Source organism: Ascaphus truei, chromosome 15 (genome assembly GCF_040206685.1).
Source record: "Ascaphus truei isolate aAscTru1 chromosome 15, aAscTru1.hap1, whole genome shotgun sequence".
NCBI lineage: Eukaryota > Metazoa > Chordata > Amphibia > Anura > Ascaphidae > Ascaphus > Ascaphus truei.
The window spans coordinates 28,714,334-28,729,492 of record NC_134497.1 but is presented as its reverse complement, the minus strand read 5'-3'; positions in this window follow the sequence as shown (position 1 = coordinate 28,729,492).

Below are 15,159 nucleotides of genomic sequence, written 5' to 3'. Positions count from 1 at the left end.
AATTCCTGTCATTATTATTTATGTACAGTAGGAATAGATCAATTGAACCCTGGTCGCCATCCCAGATGCACAGGATGTCATCTAAAAATCGACGCCATACAATGATGTTCAATTTGAAGGGATTTAATTTGTCATTATAGATGTAATCCTCCTCCCATTTTCCCATATACAGGTTTGCGAAACTGGGGGCAAATCTCGTGCCCATCGCAGTTCCGCAAACCTGTAGGAAGAAATCATCAAGAAACATAAAGTAATTATGCTTCAGGATAAATTCAATTGATTGCAGGACAAATTGACCATTCAGAGGATGCAAGGTGGCATCGTTCAATAAAAAAGTTTGGACTGCATGTAAACCTTCTGCATGTGGGATGTTGGTGTATAAAGCCTGCACATCGCAGGTTAACCATCTATAGGATTCTTTCCACACCACACCTTCCATCAGGTTCAACACTGATGTTGAGTCTCTCAGGTAGGAGGGAAGTTTTGCCGCATGTGGTTGAAGGAAAAAATCCACGTATTGGGATAGGTTAGATGTTAAACTATCTATTCCCGATATGATCGGTCTACCTGGCGGGTTTGTTAAGCTCTTGTGTGTTTTTGGGAGATGGTAGAAAATTGCAATTTTTGGGCAACTACAGTACAAAAAATCATATTCTCTTTTTTCTAGGACATTATTTGCTAGGGCTTCATCTAGAAGTTCTTTTAAAGGGACCAGAAAATCCCTTGTAGGGTCCCTCATCAGTCTTTTATAGGAGGAGGTGTCGTTTAGGAGTCTGAGGGCTTCACCCTCATAATCCTTCCTATCTTGTAGTACAACACCCCCCCCCCCCTTATCAGCCTGTCTGATAATCAGGTTTTTGTTATCTTTGAGGAATTTAAGTGCAAGTGCTTCGTTCTTATTTAAATTATGTCTAAAATCATTATTATTTTTAACATCATTAGTTAAAAGGTTAAAATCTTTGTTGACCATGTTAAAAAACGTATCTATGTGGTGGCCTTTAGAATGTGCTGGGTAGAAAGTCGACTTCCCCCTAAAGTGGGTATGTGTACAGGTTAAGTCTCCCTCTCCGGTCTCAGGCAGAGTAGAATCTACAGTGCTAGTCTCAGCTATTGCTTTTTGTGGAATATTTTCAATGTCAGATTTAATAAAATGTCTCTTCAGAGTAAGATTTCGTACAAACTTCTGAAGGTCTGAGTATAGCTGAAAGCCACTTGGACCACAGGATCGGGAGAAAGTGAGGCCTCTATCTAGTACTTTGTTTTGATCATCTGTCAAAATAACAGTGGACAGATTAAAGATCCCATTAAAGGGTGTACTTCTTACGGCATTTCGCAGTCTCTTTTCTTTAAGTCTGGCCCCCCCTCTTGTCCCCCGCCTGACAGGACCCTTTTCCTTCTTTCTTTTATCTCTGGTTTGTGTACTACGTCCAGAGTCTCCCCCCTTTTTTGGGGATCTATATGTCTGTTCTTGACGGAGTCTAAAAAACCCGAGGGTGAGGGATGGGCCGGTGATCTCTGCCTAGGGCTTGGTTTAAAAGCTCTTTGATTAAAATTTGACTCGTATTTAACATAGTCTCTTTGTCCATATTTAAAATTTGGAATGTAATTTTTACCTTTGTAATTGGGGTTTCTAAAATGACCCTCTTGTCTATGTTGACGGGGATACCCATTGCTTGGGGTATAACCCCTTCTATCTTCATAGATTTGGGTATCCCTGCCCCTCTCATTCCAATTTTCCCAACCTCTTTGGTTAGGGATAGGTATAACATTTCTATGCTGCTCATTATTTCTAGTTTGGGATTGAGAGGAATCTCTTTTATCCCCACCTTTCTGGTTTGTTTTTACAGACCTACTTCTTTTTGGGTCTTTAGCCCAATTTCTTTGCCTATTGTTATCGTAATCAGCTTTGTCTCTGAAAAACTTTTCATGCTTCTTTTTTATAATTTCTTCCTCCGCATGTTCAAGTTTCATGCGGAGGTCGTGCTCCAGCTCCGAGCAGTCATATTCGACCACCAGGGGCTCCAGCACTTTTATAACATCAGAGATCTCCTTATCCATTGTCTTTAACATTTTAGTTCTCTCATAAATAATGAGCTTCATTAATGATATGGAGCAGTCGTCCAAGATCCTATTCCACTCTTTTAAAAAATGCTCATTCTCCTTACCGAAGGTGGGGGATTTACGAAATCGCAGGCCCCTAGGGACCCTATCACACTCCACATATTTCTGAAAAGTTCTTTTTTCAAGATGTATTTTTACTTCGGTAAGGAGTAATTGCTCTAAAATTTTAAAATTCTTTTCAATGGACCCCTTAATGTTTCCTTCACTAGGAACTACAATGGTTTCCTCACTAAAGAGTGAGTCAAAGTTATCATCACGTTTTTTCCTGCATTCTACCAGGCTCCACACCATAATTAAAAGAGGGTGTCAACCACACAATAAAGGTGTAAACCAACAGGTGTAAGTGCAGCACCGAACAGAGCAATATAAAGTGAAAAAAGAAGAAATAACAGTGCGCAACTAAGTTGTAACGTGACGTGATAAGTGAAAATAAGTTAATTAAATAACTTAACCTAGAATTGAGCGTCTGCAGCTGTGATGAAGGGGGGGGCTCAGAATCCCCCTGGAGCTAACAAATGGATACAAAAAAGACACAGCGCACAACGCTCATAGTGCATTACAAATATTATTCACATAAACAATAAAAGGGTGAGTAATGTGCGTACATCAATTGCAATAAAATCAAGCAGTTTCGGGATATGTTACCCAACGCCTCCGGAGACCGGATTAGGTGTCCTCGCAGGGGTTAAACTGCTATCCTCGATGGTGCAGGGTCCTATTGGAGTAGGTGCACAACCTCTGCTGGTCCTTGCTCCCCTGTGCACGATTGGGCCGGGAGCTGCTGATTCCTGCAGTGCTTCAGCAAAGCGAATCTGGTCATCTGCTGGGCGTTTGCACTCTCCTCCGTGTGGAGTGCTTCCTGGTTCGTGACGTCACCACAGGAATTCGGCGCCGTTCGACCACGATCAAATTGCGCAGTAGGGTGCTAGTAAAAAGCTAGAGCACTAGTACAAACATGTCCTACGCGTTTCGAAACATAAAGTTTCTTCATCAGGGACTGATATCAAGTGGATTCGGGTAGAATCTAAATATCCCACGATCGTGCCTCATTGGCTCAGCCATCAGTTCTATTATCCAATAGGAAAGCGACTGGGGCGGGGTTAGAGTCCCGAAGTGCATGCGTCACTCACAGTGTTAAACATATGCAAAAAAACTTCAAACAAACTTTATTAACAAAAGCAATGTTAACCATGACGCGATTGATGTGCTAAAACAAGAAAAAAAGTATTAAAACATGGCAAAGAAACACAATAGCAAGTATTATCATTGCCCTATGGATCTGGATGACCAATGGGGAGATAAGTGAAGCATAAGAATGCTCAGAGCGGGCTAAACACATAGAGCAGCAAATAGAAGATTAAAATTAGTTCAAAATGTTAAAAGATACTTTTAATAAAAGGACATGGAATAGTTAAAATATTAATACTAATTAAAAAAGAGTTGATTATGTTATAAAAGAATTAGTACAGAGACCAAATATCTATGTCTTCATTTAAACCTCCTGGATGCAAGGTGTTTAGTTTGTGTATCCAGAAGGTTTCTTGCCTAGATAGTTCCTTGACCCTATCCCCCCCTCTCCTATTTTTTGGAATATGCTTTATACCTTTAAACAGGAGGGTTGAGGGATCACTGTTGTGACATGTTGCGTAATGTTTCGAGAGGCTGTGTTTCATAAACCCCATTTTAATATTCCGCAAATGTTCTAAAATGCGTACCTTTAAAGCACGCTTAGTGCGTCCCACATAAAAAAGGCCACAGGGGCATTCTAATAAATACACTACATGGTCGGTATTACAAAGAATAAAATCATTAATATTGATAATTTCACCACTTGGACATTTAAAATGTTTTTTATCAGGATGCATATACTTGCAAACAGAGCATTTCCCACATTTGAAATTCCCAGTTGGTTTAGTGCTCAACCAATGCCTCTCCCCACTATGTTGTTCTTTTAATTTAATATCACTAGGGGATAGCGTATTTTTTACATTTTTAGCCTTTCTATAAATAAATTTCGGGAATTTCGAAAGGTGGGTGCCCAAAAGCGGGTCATTTGAAAGAATTGGCCAGTGTTTTTTTATAATTTTCTCTATCCTGCCTGTCATGGAATTAAAATTTGTAATAAAAGATACATTGCACTTTCCCTCATTTATGAATTTTTTTACTTTTTTTCTCTTTAGTTAATAACATGGATTTTCTCTCTAGTTTTCTTATTTTCTCCAAATCCCCATTTAGTTTTTCTAGATGGTATCCCCTCTCCAAAAATCTTGATGTTAAATCTTTGGCCTGATCCTCAAAATCTACTACTGTACTGCAATTTTTCTTCAATCTATAATATTGGCCGCTGGGGATATTAGATATCCATGTTTTTTTGTGATTACTTGTGGCCATAAGGAGGTTGTTTGAATCAACCTCCTTAAAATGGGTTTTAGTTGCAACAGTCCCGTCAGATAATGCCTTAAGATTGAGATCCAGGAAATTTATTTCATTTTCATGCTGTACATGGGTAAAAGTCAAATTCCTGTCATTATTATTTATGTACAGTAGGAATAGATCAATTGAACCCTGGTCGCCATCCCAGATGCACAGGATGTCATCTAAAAATCGACGCCATACAATGATGTTCAATTTGAAGGGATTTAATTTGTCATTATAGATGTAATCCTCCTCCCATTTTCCCATATACAGGTTTGCGAAACTGGGGGCAAATCTCGTGCCCATCGCAGTTCCGCAAACCTGTAGGAAGAAATCATCAAGAAACATAAAGTAATTATGCTTCAGGATAAATTCAATTGATTGCAGGACAAATTGACCATTCAGAGGATGCAAGGTGGCATCGTTCAATAAAAAAGTTTGGACTGCATGTAAACCTTCTGCATGTGGGATGTTGGTGTATAAAGCCTGCACATCGCAGGTTAACCATCTATAGGATTCTTTCCACACCACACCTTCCATCAGGTTCAACACTGATGTTGAGTCTCTCAGGTAGGAGGGAAGTTTTGCCGCATGTGGTTGAAGGAAAAAATCCACGTATTGGGATAGGTTAGATGTTAAACTATCTATTCCCGATATGATCGGTCTACCTGGCGGGTTTGTTAAGCTCTTGTGTGTTTTTGGGAGATGGTAGAAAATTGCAATTTTTGGGCAACTACAGTACAAAAAATCATATTCTCTTTTTTCTAGGACATTATTTGCTAGGGCTTCATCTAGAAGTTCTTTTAAAGGGACCAGAAAATCCCTTGTAGGGTCCCTCATCAGTCTTTTATAGGAGGAGGTGTCGTTTAGGAGTCTGAGGGCTTCACCCTCATAATCCTTCCTATCTTGTAGTACAACACCCCCCCCCCCTTATCAGCCTGTCTGATAATCAGGTTTTTGTTATCTTTGAGGAATTTAAGTGCAAGTGCTTCGTTCTTATTTAAATTATGTCTAAAATCATTATTATTTTTAACATCATTAGTTAAAAGGTTAAAATCTTTGTTGACCATGTTAAAAAACGTATCTATGTGGTGGCCTTTAGAATGTGCTGGGTAGAAAGTCGACTTCCCCCTAAAGTGGGTATGTGTACAGGTTAAGTCTCCCTCTCCGGTCTCAGGCAGAGTAGAATCTACAGTGCTAGTCTCAGCTATTGCTTTTTGTGGAATATTTTCAATGTCAGATTTAATAAAATGTCTCTTCAGAGTAAGATTTCGTACAAACTTCTGAAGGTCTGAGTATAGCTGAAAGCCACTTGGACCACAGGATCGGGAGAAAGTGAGGCCTCTATCTAGTACTTTGTTTTGATCATCTGTCAAAATAACAGTGGACAGATTAAAGATCCCATTAAAGGGTGTACTTCTTACGGCATTTCGCAGTCTCTTTTCTTTAAGTCTGGCCCCCCCTCTTGTCCCCCGCCTGACAGGACCCTTTTCCTTCTTTCTTTTATCTCTGGTTTGTGTACTACGTCCAGAGTCTCCCCCCTTTTTTGGGGATCTATATGTCTGTTCTTGACGGAGTCTAAAAAACCCGAGGGTGAGGGATGGGCCGGTGATCTCTGCCTAGGGCTTGGTTTAAAAGCTCTTTGATTAAAATTTGACTCGTATTTAACATAGTCTCTTTGTCCATATTTAAAATTTGGAATGTAATTTTTACCTTTGTAATTGGGGTTTCTAAAATGACCCTCTTGTCTATGTTGACGGGGATACCCATTGCTTGGGGTATAACCCCTTCTATCTTCATAGATTTGGGTATCCCTGCCCCTCTCATTCCAATTTTCCCAACCTCTTTGGTTAGGGATAGGTATAACATTTCTATGCTGCTCATTATTTCTAGTTTGGGATTGAGAGGAATCTCTTTTATCCCCACCTTTCTGGTTTGTTTTTACAGACCTACTTCTTTTTGGGTCTTTAGCCCAATTTCTTTGCCTATTGTTATCGTAATCAGCTTTGTCTCTGAAAAACTTTTCATGCTTCTTTTTTATAATTTCTTCCTCCGCATGTTCAAGTTTCATGCGGAGGTCGTGCTCCAGCTCCGAGCAGTCATATTCGACCACCAGGGGCTCCAGCACTTTTATAACATCAGAGATCTCCTTATCCATTGTCTTTAACATTTTAGTTCTCTCATAAATAATGAGCTTCATTAATGATATGGAGCAGTCGTCCAAGATCCTATTCCACTCTTTTAAAAAATGCTCATTCTCCTTACCGAAGGTGGGGGATTTACGAAATCGCAGGCCCCTAGGGACCCTATCACACTCCACATATTTCTGAAAAGTTCTTTTTTCAAGATGTATTTTTACTTCGGTAAGGAGTAATTGCTCTAAAATTTTAAAATTCTTTTCAATGGACCCCTTAATGTTTCCTTCACTAGGAACTACAATGGTTTCCTCACTAAAGAGTGAGTCAAAGTTATCATCACGTTTTTTCCTGCATTCTACCAGGCTCCACACCATAATTAAAAGAGGGTGTCAACCACACAATAAAGGTGTAAACCAACAGGTGTAAGTGCAGCACCGAACAGAGCAATATAAAGTGAAAAAAGAAGAAATAACAGTGCGCAACTAAGTTGTAACGTGACGTGATAAGTGAAAATAAGTTAATTAAATAACTTAACCTAGAATTGAGCGTCTGCAGCTGTGATGAAGGGGGGGGCTCAGAATCCCCCTGGAGCTAACAAATGGATACAAAAAAGACACAGCGCACAACGCTCATAGTGCATTACAAATATTATTCACATAAACAATAAAAGGGTGAGTAATGTGCGTACATCAATTGCAATAAAATCAAGCAGTTTCGGGATATGTTACCCAACGCCTCCGGAGACCGGATTAGGTGTCCTCGCAGGGGTTAAACTGCTATCCTCGATGGTGCAGGGTCCTATTGGAGTAGGTGCACAACCTCTGCTGGTCCTTGCTCCCCTGTGCACGATTGGGCCGGGAGCTGCTGATTCCTGCAGTGCTTCAGCAAAGCGAATCTGGTCATCTGCTGGGCGTTTGCACTCTCCTCCGTGTGGAGTGCTTCCTGGTTCGTGACGTCACCACAGGAATTCGGCGCCGTTCGACCACGATCAAATTGCGCAGTAGGGTGCTAGTAAAAAGCTAGAGCACTAGTACAAACATGTCCTACGCGTTTCGAAACATAAAGTTTCTTCATCAGGGACTGATATCAAGTGGATTCGGGTAGAATCTAAATATCCCACGATCGTGCCTCATTGGCTCAGCCATCAGTTCTATTATCCAATAGGAAAGCGACTGGGGCGGGGTTAGAGTCCCGAAGTGCATGCGTCACTCACAGTGTTAAACATATGCAAAAAAACTTCAAACAAACTTTATTAACAAAAGCAATGTTAACCATGACGCGATTGATGTGCTAAAACAAGAAAAAAAGTATTAAAACATGGCAAAGAAACACAATAGCAAGTATTATCATTGCCCTATGGATCTGGATGACCAATGGGGAGATAAGTGAAGCATAAGAATGCTCAGAGCGGGCTAAACACATAGAGCAGCAAATAGAAGATTAAAATTAGTTCAAAATGTTAAAAGATACTTTTAATAAAAGGACATGGAATAGTTAAAATATTAATACTAATTAAAAAAGAGTTGATTATGTTATAAAAGAATTAGTACAGAGACCAAATATCTATGTCTTCATTTAAACCTCCTGGATGCAAGGTGTTTAGTTTGTGTATCCAGAAGGTTTCTTGCCTAGATAGTTCCTTGACCCTATCCCCCCCTCTCCTATTTTTTGGAATATGCTTTATACCTTTAAACAGGAGGGTTGAGGGATCACTGTTGTGACATGTTGCGTAATGTTTCGAGAGGCTGTGTTTCATAAACCCCATTTTAATATTCCGCAAATGTTCTAAAATGCGTACCTTTAAAGCACGCTTAGTGCGTCCCACATAAAAAAGGCCACAGGGGCATTCTAATAAATACACTACATGGTCGGTATTACAAAGAATAAAATCATTAATATTGATAATTTCACCACTTGGACATTTAAAATGTTTTTTATCAGGATGCATATACTTGCAAACAGAGCATTTCCCACATTTGAAATTCCCAGTTGGTTTAGTGCTCAACCAATGCCTCTCCCCACTATGTTGTTCTTTTAATTTAATATCACTAGGGGATAGCGTATTTTTTACATTTTTAGCCTTTCTATAAATAAATTTCGGGAATTTCGAAAGGTGGGTGCCCAAAAGCGGGTCATTTGAAAGAATTGGCCAGTGTTTTTTTATAATTTTCTCTATCCTGCCTGTCATGGAATTAAAATTTGTAATAAAAGATACATTGCACTTTCCCTCATTTATGAATTTTTTTACTTTTTTTCTCTTTAGTTAATAACATGGATTTTCTCTCTAGTTTTCTTATTTTCTCCAAATCCCCATTTAGTTTTTCTAGATGGTATCCCCTCTCCAAAAATCTTGATGTTAAATCTTTGGCCTGATCCTCAAAATCTACTACTGTACTGCAATTTTTCTTCAATCTATAATATTGGCCGCTGGGGATATTAGATATCCATGTTTTTTTGTGATTACTTGTGGCCATAAGGAGGTTGTTTGAATCAACCTCCTTAAAATGGGTTTTAGTTGCAACAGTCCCGTCAGATAATGCCTTAAGATTGAGATCCAGGAAATTTATTTCATTTTCATGCTGTACATGGGTAAAAGTCAAATTCCTGTCATTATTATTTATGTACAGTAGGAATAGATCAATTGAACCCTGGTCGCCATCCCAGATGCACAGGATGTCATCTAAAAATCGACGCCATACAATGATGTTCAATTTGAAGGGATTTAATTTGTCATTATAGATGTAATCCTCCTCCCATTTTCCCATATACAGGTTTGCGAAACTGGGGGCAAATCTCGTGCCCATCGCAGTTCCGCAAACCTGTAGGAAGAAATCATCAAGAAACATAAAGTAATTATGCTTCAGGATAAATTCAATTGATTGCAGGACAAATTGACCATTCAGAGGATGCAAGGTGGCATCGTTCAATAAAAAAGTTTGGACTGCATGTAAACCTTCTGCATGTGGGATGTTGGTGTATAAAGCCTGCACATCGCAGGTTAACCATCTATAGGATTCTTTCCACACCACACCTTCCATCAGGTTCAACACTGATGTTGAGTCTCTCAGGTAGGAGGGAAGTTTTGCCGCATGTGGTTGAAGGAAAAAATCCACGTATTGGGATAGGTTAGATGTTAAACTATCTATTCCCGATATGATCGGTCTACCTGGCGGGTTTGTTAAGCTCTTGTGTGTTTTTGGGAGATGGTAGAAAATTGCAATTTTTGGGCAACTACAGTACAAAAAATCATATTCTCTTTTTTCTAGGACATTATTTGCTAGGGCTTCATCTAGAAGTTCTTTTAAAGGGACCAGAAAATCCCTTGTAGGGTCCCTCATCAGTCTTTTATAGGAGGAGGTGTCGTTTAGGAGTCTGAGGGCTTCACCCTCATAATCCTTCCTATCTTGTAGTACAACACCCCCCCCCCCTTATCAGCCTGTCTGATAATCAGGTTTTTGTTATCTTTGAGGAATTTAAGTGCAAGTGCTTCGTTCTTATTTAAATTATGTCTAAAATCATTATTATTTTTAACATCATTAGTTAAAAGGTTAAAATCTTTGTTGACCATGTTAAAAAACGTATCTATGTGGTGGCCTTTAGAATGTGCTGGGTAGAAAGTCGACTTCCCCCTAAAGTGGGTATGTGTACAGGTTAAGTCTCCCTCTCCGGTCTCAGGCAGAGTAGAATCTACAGTGCTAGTCTCAGCTATTGCTTTTTGTGGAATATTTTCAATGTCAGATTTAATAAAATGTCTCTTCAGAGTAAGATTTCGTACAAACTTCTGAAGGTCTGAGTATAGCTGAAAGCCACTTGGACCACAGGATCGGGAGAAAGTGAGGCCTCTATCTAGTACTTTGTTTTGATCATCTGTCAAAATAACAGTGGACAGATTAAAGATCCCATTAAAGGGTGTACTTCTTACGGCATTTCGCAGTCTCTTTTCTTTAAGTCTGGCCCCCCCTCTTGTCCCCCGCCTGACAGGACCCTTTTCCTTCTTTCTTTTATCTCTGGTTTGTGTACTACGTCCAGAGTCTCCCCCCTTTTTTGGGGATCTATATGTCTGTTCTTGACGGAGTCTAAAAAACCCGAGGGTGAGGGATGGGCCGGTGATCTCTGCCTAGGGCTTGGTTTAAAAGCTCTTTGATTAAAATTTGACTCGTATTTAACATAGTCTCTTTGTCCATATTTAAAATTTGGAATGTAATTTTTACCTTTGTAATTGGGGTTTCTAAAATGACCCTCTTGTCTATGTTGACGGGGATACCCATTGCTTGGGGTATAACCCCTTCTATCTTCATAGATTTGGGTATCCCTGCCCCTCTCATTCCAATTTTCCCAACCTCTTTGGTTAGGGATAGGTATAACATTTCTATGCTGCTCATTATTTCTAGTTTGGGATTGAGAGGAATCTCTTTTATCCCCACCTTTCTGGTTTGTTTTTACAGACCTACTTCTTTTTGGGTCTTTAGCCCAATTTCTTTGCCTATTGTTATCGTAATCAGCTTTGTCTCTGAAAAACTTTTCATGCTTCTTTTTTATAATTTCTTCCTCCGCATGTTCAAGTTTCATGCGGAGGTCGTGCTCCAGCTCCGAGCAGTCATATTCGACCACCAGGGGCTCCAGCACTTTTATAACATCAGAGATCTCCTTATCCATTGTCTTTAACATTTTAGTTCTCTCATAAATAATGAGCTTCATTAATGATATGGAGCAGTCGTCCAAGATCCTATTCCACTCTTTTAAAAAATGCTCATTCTCCTTACCGAAGGTGGGGGATTTACGAAATCGCAGGCCCCTAGGGACCCTATCACACTCCACATATTTCTGAAAAGTTCTTTTTTCAAGATGTATTTTTACTTCGGTAAGGAGTAATTGCTCTAAAATTTTAAAATTCTTTTCAATGGACCCCTTAATGTTTCCTTCACTAGGAACTACAATGGTTTCCTCACTAAAGAGTGAGTCAAAGTTATCATCACGTTTTTTCCTGCATTCTACCAGGCTCCACACCATAATTAAAAGAGGGTGTCAACCACACAATAAAGGTGTAAACCAACAGGTGTAAGTGCAGCACCGAACAGAGCAATATAAAGTGAAAAAAGAAGAAATAACAGTGCGCAACTAAGTTGTAACGTGACGTGATAAGTGAAAATAAGTTAATTAAATAACTTAACCTAGAATTGAGCGTCTGCAGCTGTGATGAAGGGGGGGGCTCAGAATCCCCCTGGAGCTAACAAATGGATACAAAAAAGACACAGCGCACAACGCTCATAGTGCATTACAAATATTATTCACATAAACAATAAAAGGGTGAGTAATGTGCGTACATCAATTGCAATAAAATCAAGCAGTTTCGGGATATGTTACCCAACGCCTCCGGAGACCGGATTAGGTGTCCTCGCAGGGGTTAAACTGCTATCCTCGATGGTGCAGGGTCCTATTGGAGTAGGTGCACAACCTCTGCTGGTCCTTGCTCCCCTGTGCACGATTGGGCCGGGAGCTGCTGATTCCTGCAGTGCTTCAGCAAAGCGAATCTGGTCATCTGCTGGGCGTTTGCACTCTCCTCCGTGTGGAGTGCTTCCTGGTTCGTGACGTCACCACAGGAATTCGGCGCCGTTCGACCACGATCAAATTGCGCAGTAGGGTGCTAGTAAAAAGCTAGAGCACTAGTACAAACATGTCCTACGCGTTTCGAAACATAAAGTTTCTTCATCAGGGACTGATATCAAGTGGATTCGGGTAGAATCTAAATATCCCACGATCGTGCCTCATTGGCTCAGCCATCAGTTCTATTATCCAATAGGAAAGCGACTGGGGCGGGGTTAGAGTCCCGAAGTGCATGCGTCACTCACAGTGTTAAACATATGCAAAAAAACTTCAAACAAACTTTATTAACAAAAGCAATGTTAACCATGACGCGATTGATGTGCTAAAACAAGAAAAAAAGTATTAAAACATGGCAAAGAAACACAATAGCAAGTATTATCATTGCCCTATGGATCTGGATGACCAATGGGGAGATAAGTGAAGCATAAGAATGCTCAGAGCGGGCTAAACACATAGAGCAGCAAATAGAAGATTAAAATTAGTTCAAAATGTTAAAAGATACTTTTAATAAAAGGACATGGAATAGTTAAAATATTAATACTAATTAAAAAAGAGTTGATTATGTTATAAAAGAATTAGTACAGAGACCAAATATCTATGTCTTCATTTAAACCTCCTGGATGCAAGGTGTTTAGTTTGTGTATCCAGAAGGTTTCTTGCCTAGATAGTTCCTTGACCCTATCCCCCCCTCTCCTATTTTTTGGAATATGCTTTATACCTTTAAACAGGAGGGTTGAGGGATCACTGTTGTGACATGTTGCGTAATGTTTCGAGAGGCTGTGTTTCATAAACCCCATTTTAATATTCCGCAAATGTTCTAAAATGCGTACCTTTAAAGCACGCTTAGTGCGTCCCACATAAAAAAGGCCACAGGGGCATTCTAATAAATACACTACATGGTCGGTATTACAAAGAATAAAATCATTAATATTGATAATTTCACCACTTGGACATTTAAAATGTTTTTTATCAGGATGCATATACTTGCAAACAGAGCATTTCCCACATTTGAAATTCCCAGTTGGTTTAGTGCTCAACCAATGCCTCTCCCCACTATGTTGTTCTTTTAATTTAATATCACTAGGGGATAGCGTATTTTTTACATTTTTAGCCTTTCTATAAATAAATTTCGGGAATTTCGAAAGGTGGGTGCCCAAAAGCGGGTCATTTGAAAGAATTGGCCAGTGTTTTTTTATAATTTTCTCTATCCTGCCTGTCATGGAATTAAAATTTGTAATAAAAGATACATTGCACTTTCCCTCATTTATGAATTTTTTTACTTTTTTTCTCTTTAGTTAATAACATGGATTTTCTCTCTAGTTTTCTTATTTTCTCCAAATCCCCATTTAGTTTTTCTAGATGGTATCCCCTCTCCAAAAATCTTGATGTTAAATCTTTGGCCTGATCCTCAAAATCTACTACTGTACTGCAATTTTTCTTCAATCTATAATATTGGCCGCTGGGGATATTAGATATCCATGTTTTTTTGTGATTACTTGTGGCCATAAGGAGGTTGTTTGAATCAACCTCCTTAAAATGGGTTTTAGTTGCAACAGTCCCGTCAGATAATGCCTTAAGATTGAGATCCAGGAAATTTATTTCATTTTCATGCTGTACATGGGTAAAAGTCAAATTCCTGTCATTATTATTTATGTACAGTAGGAATAGATCAATTGAACCCTGGTCGCCATCCCAGATGCACAGGATGTCATCTAAAAATCGACGCCATACAATGATGTTCAATTTGAAGGGATTTAATTTGTCATTATAGATGTAATCCTCCTCCCATTTTCCCATATACAGGTTTGCGAAACTGGGGGCAAATCTCGTGCCCATCGCAGTTCCGCAAACCTGTAGGAAGAAATCATCAAGAAACATAAAGTAATTATGCTTCAGGATAAATTCAATTGATTGCAGGACAAATTGACCATTCAGAGGATGCAAGGTGGCATCGTTCAATAAAAAAGTTTGGACTGCATGTAAACCTTCTGCATGTGGGATGTTGGTGTATAAAGCCTGCACATCGCAGGTTAACCATCTATAGGATTCTTTCCACACCACACCTTCCATCAGGTTCAACACTGATGTTGAGTCTCTCAGGTAGGAGGGAAGTTTTGCCGCATGTGGTTGAAGGAAAAAATCCACGTATTGGGATAGGTTAGATGTTAAACTATCTATTCCCGATATGATCGGTCTACCTGGCGGGTTTGTTAAGCTCTTGTGTGTTTTTGGGAGATGGTAGAAAATTGCAATTTTTGGGCAACTACAGTACAAAAAATCATATTCTCTTTTTTCTAGGACATTATTTGCTAGGGCTTCATCTAGAAGTTCTTTTAAAGGGACCAGAAAATCCCTTGTAGGGTCCCTCATCAGTCTTTTATAGGAGGAGGTGTCGTTTAGGAGTCTGAGGGCTTCACCCTCATAATCCTTCCTATCTTGTAGTACAACACCCCCCCCCCCTTATCAGCCTGTCTGATAATCAGGTTTTTGTTATCTTTGAGGAATTTAAGTGCAAGTGCTTCGTTCTTATTTAAATTATGTCTAAAATCATTATTATTTTTAACATCATTAGTTAAAAGGTTAAAATCTTTGTTGACCATGTTAAAAAACGTATCTATGTGGTGGCCTTTAGAATGTGCTGGGTAGAAAGTCGACTTCCCCCTAAAGTGGGTATGTGTACAGGTTAAGTCTCCCTCTCCGGTCTCAGGCAGAGTAGAATCTACAGTGCTAGTCTCAGCTATTGCTTTTTGTGGAATATTTTCAATGTCAGATTTAATAAAATGTCTCTTCAGAGTAAGATTTCGTACAAACTTCTGAAGGTCTGAGTATAGCTGAAAGCCACTTGGACCACAGGATCGGGAGAAAGTGAGGCCTCTATCTA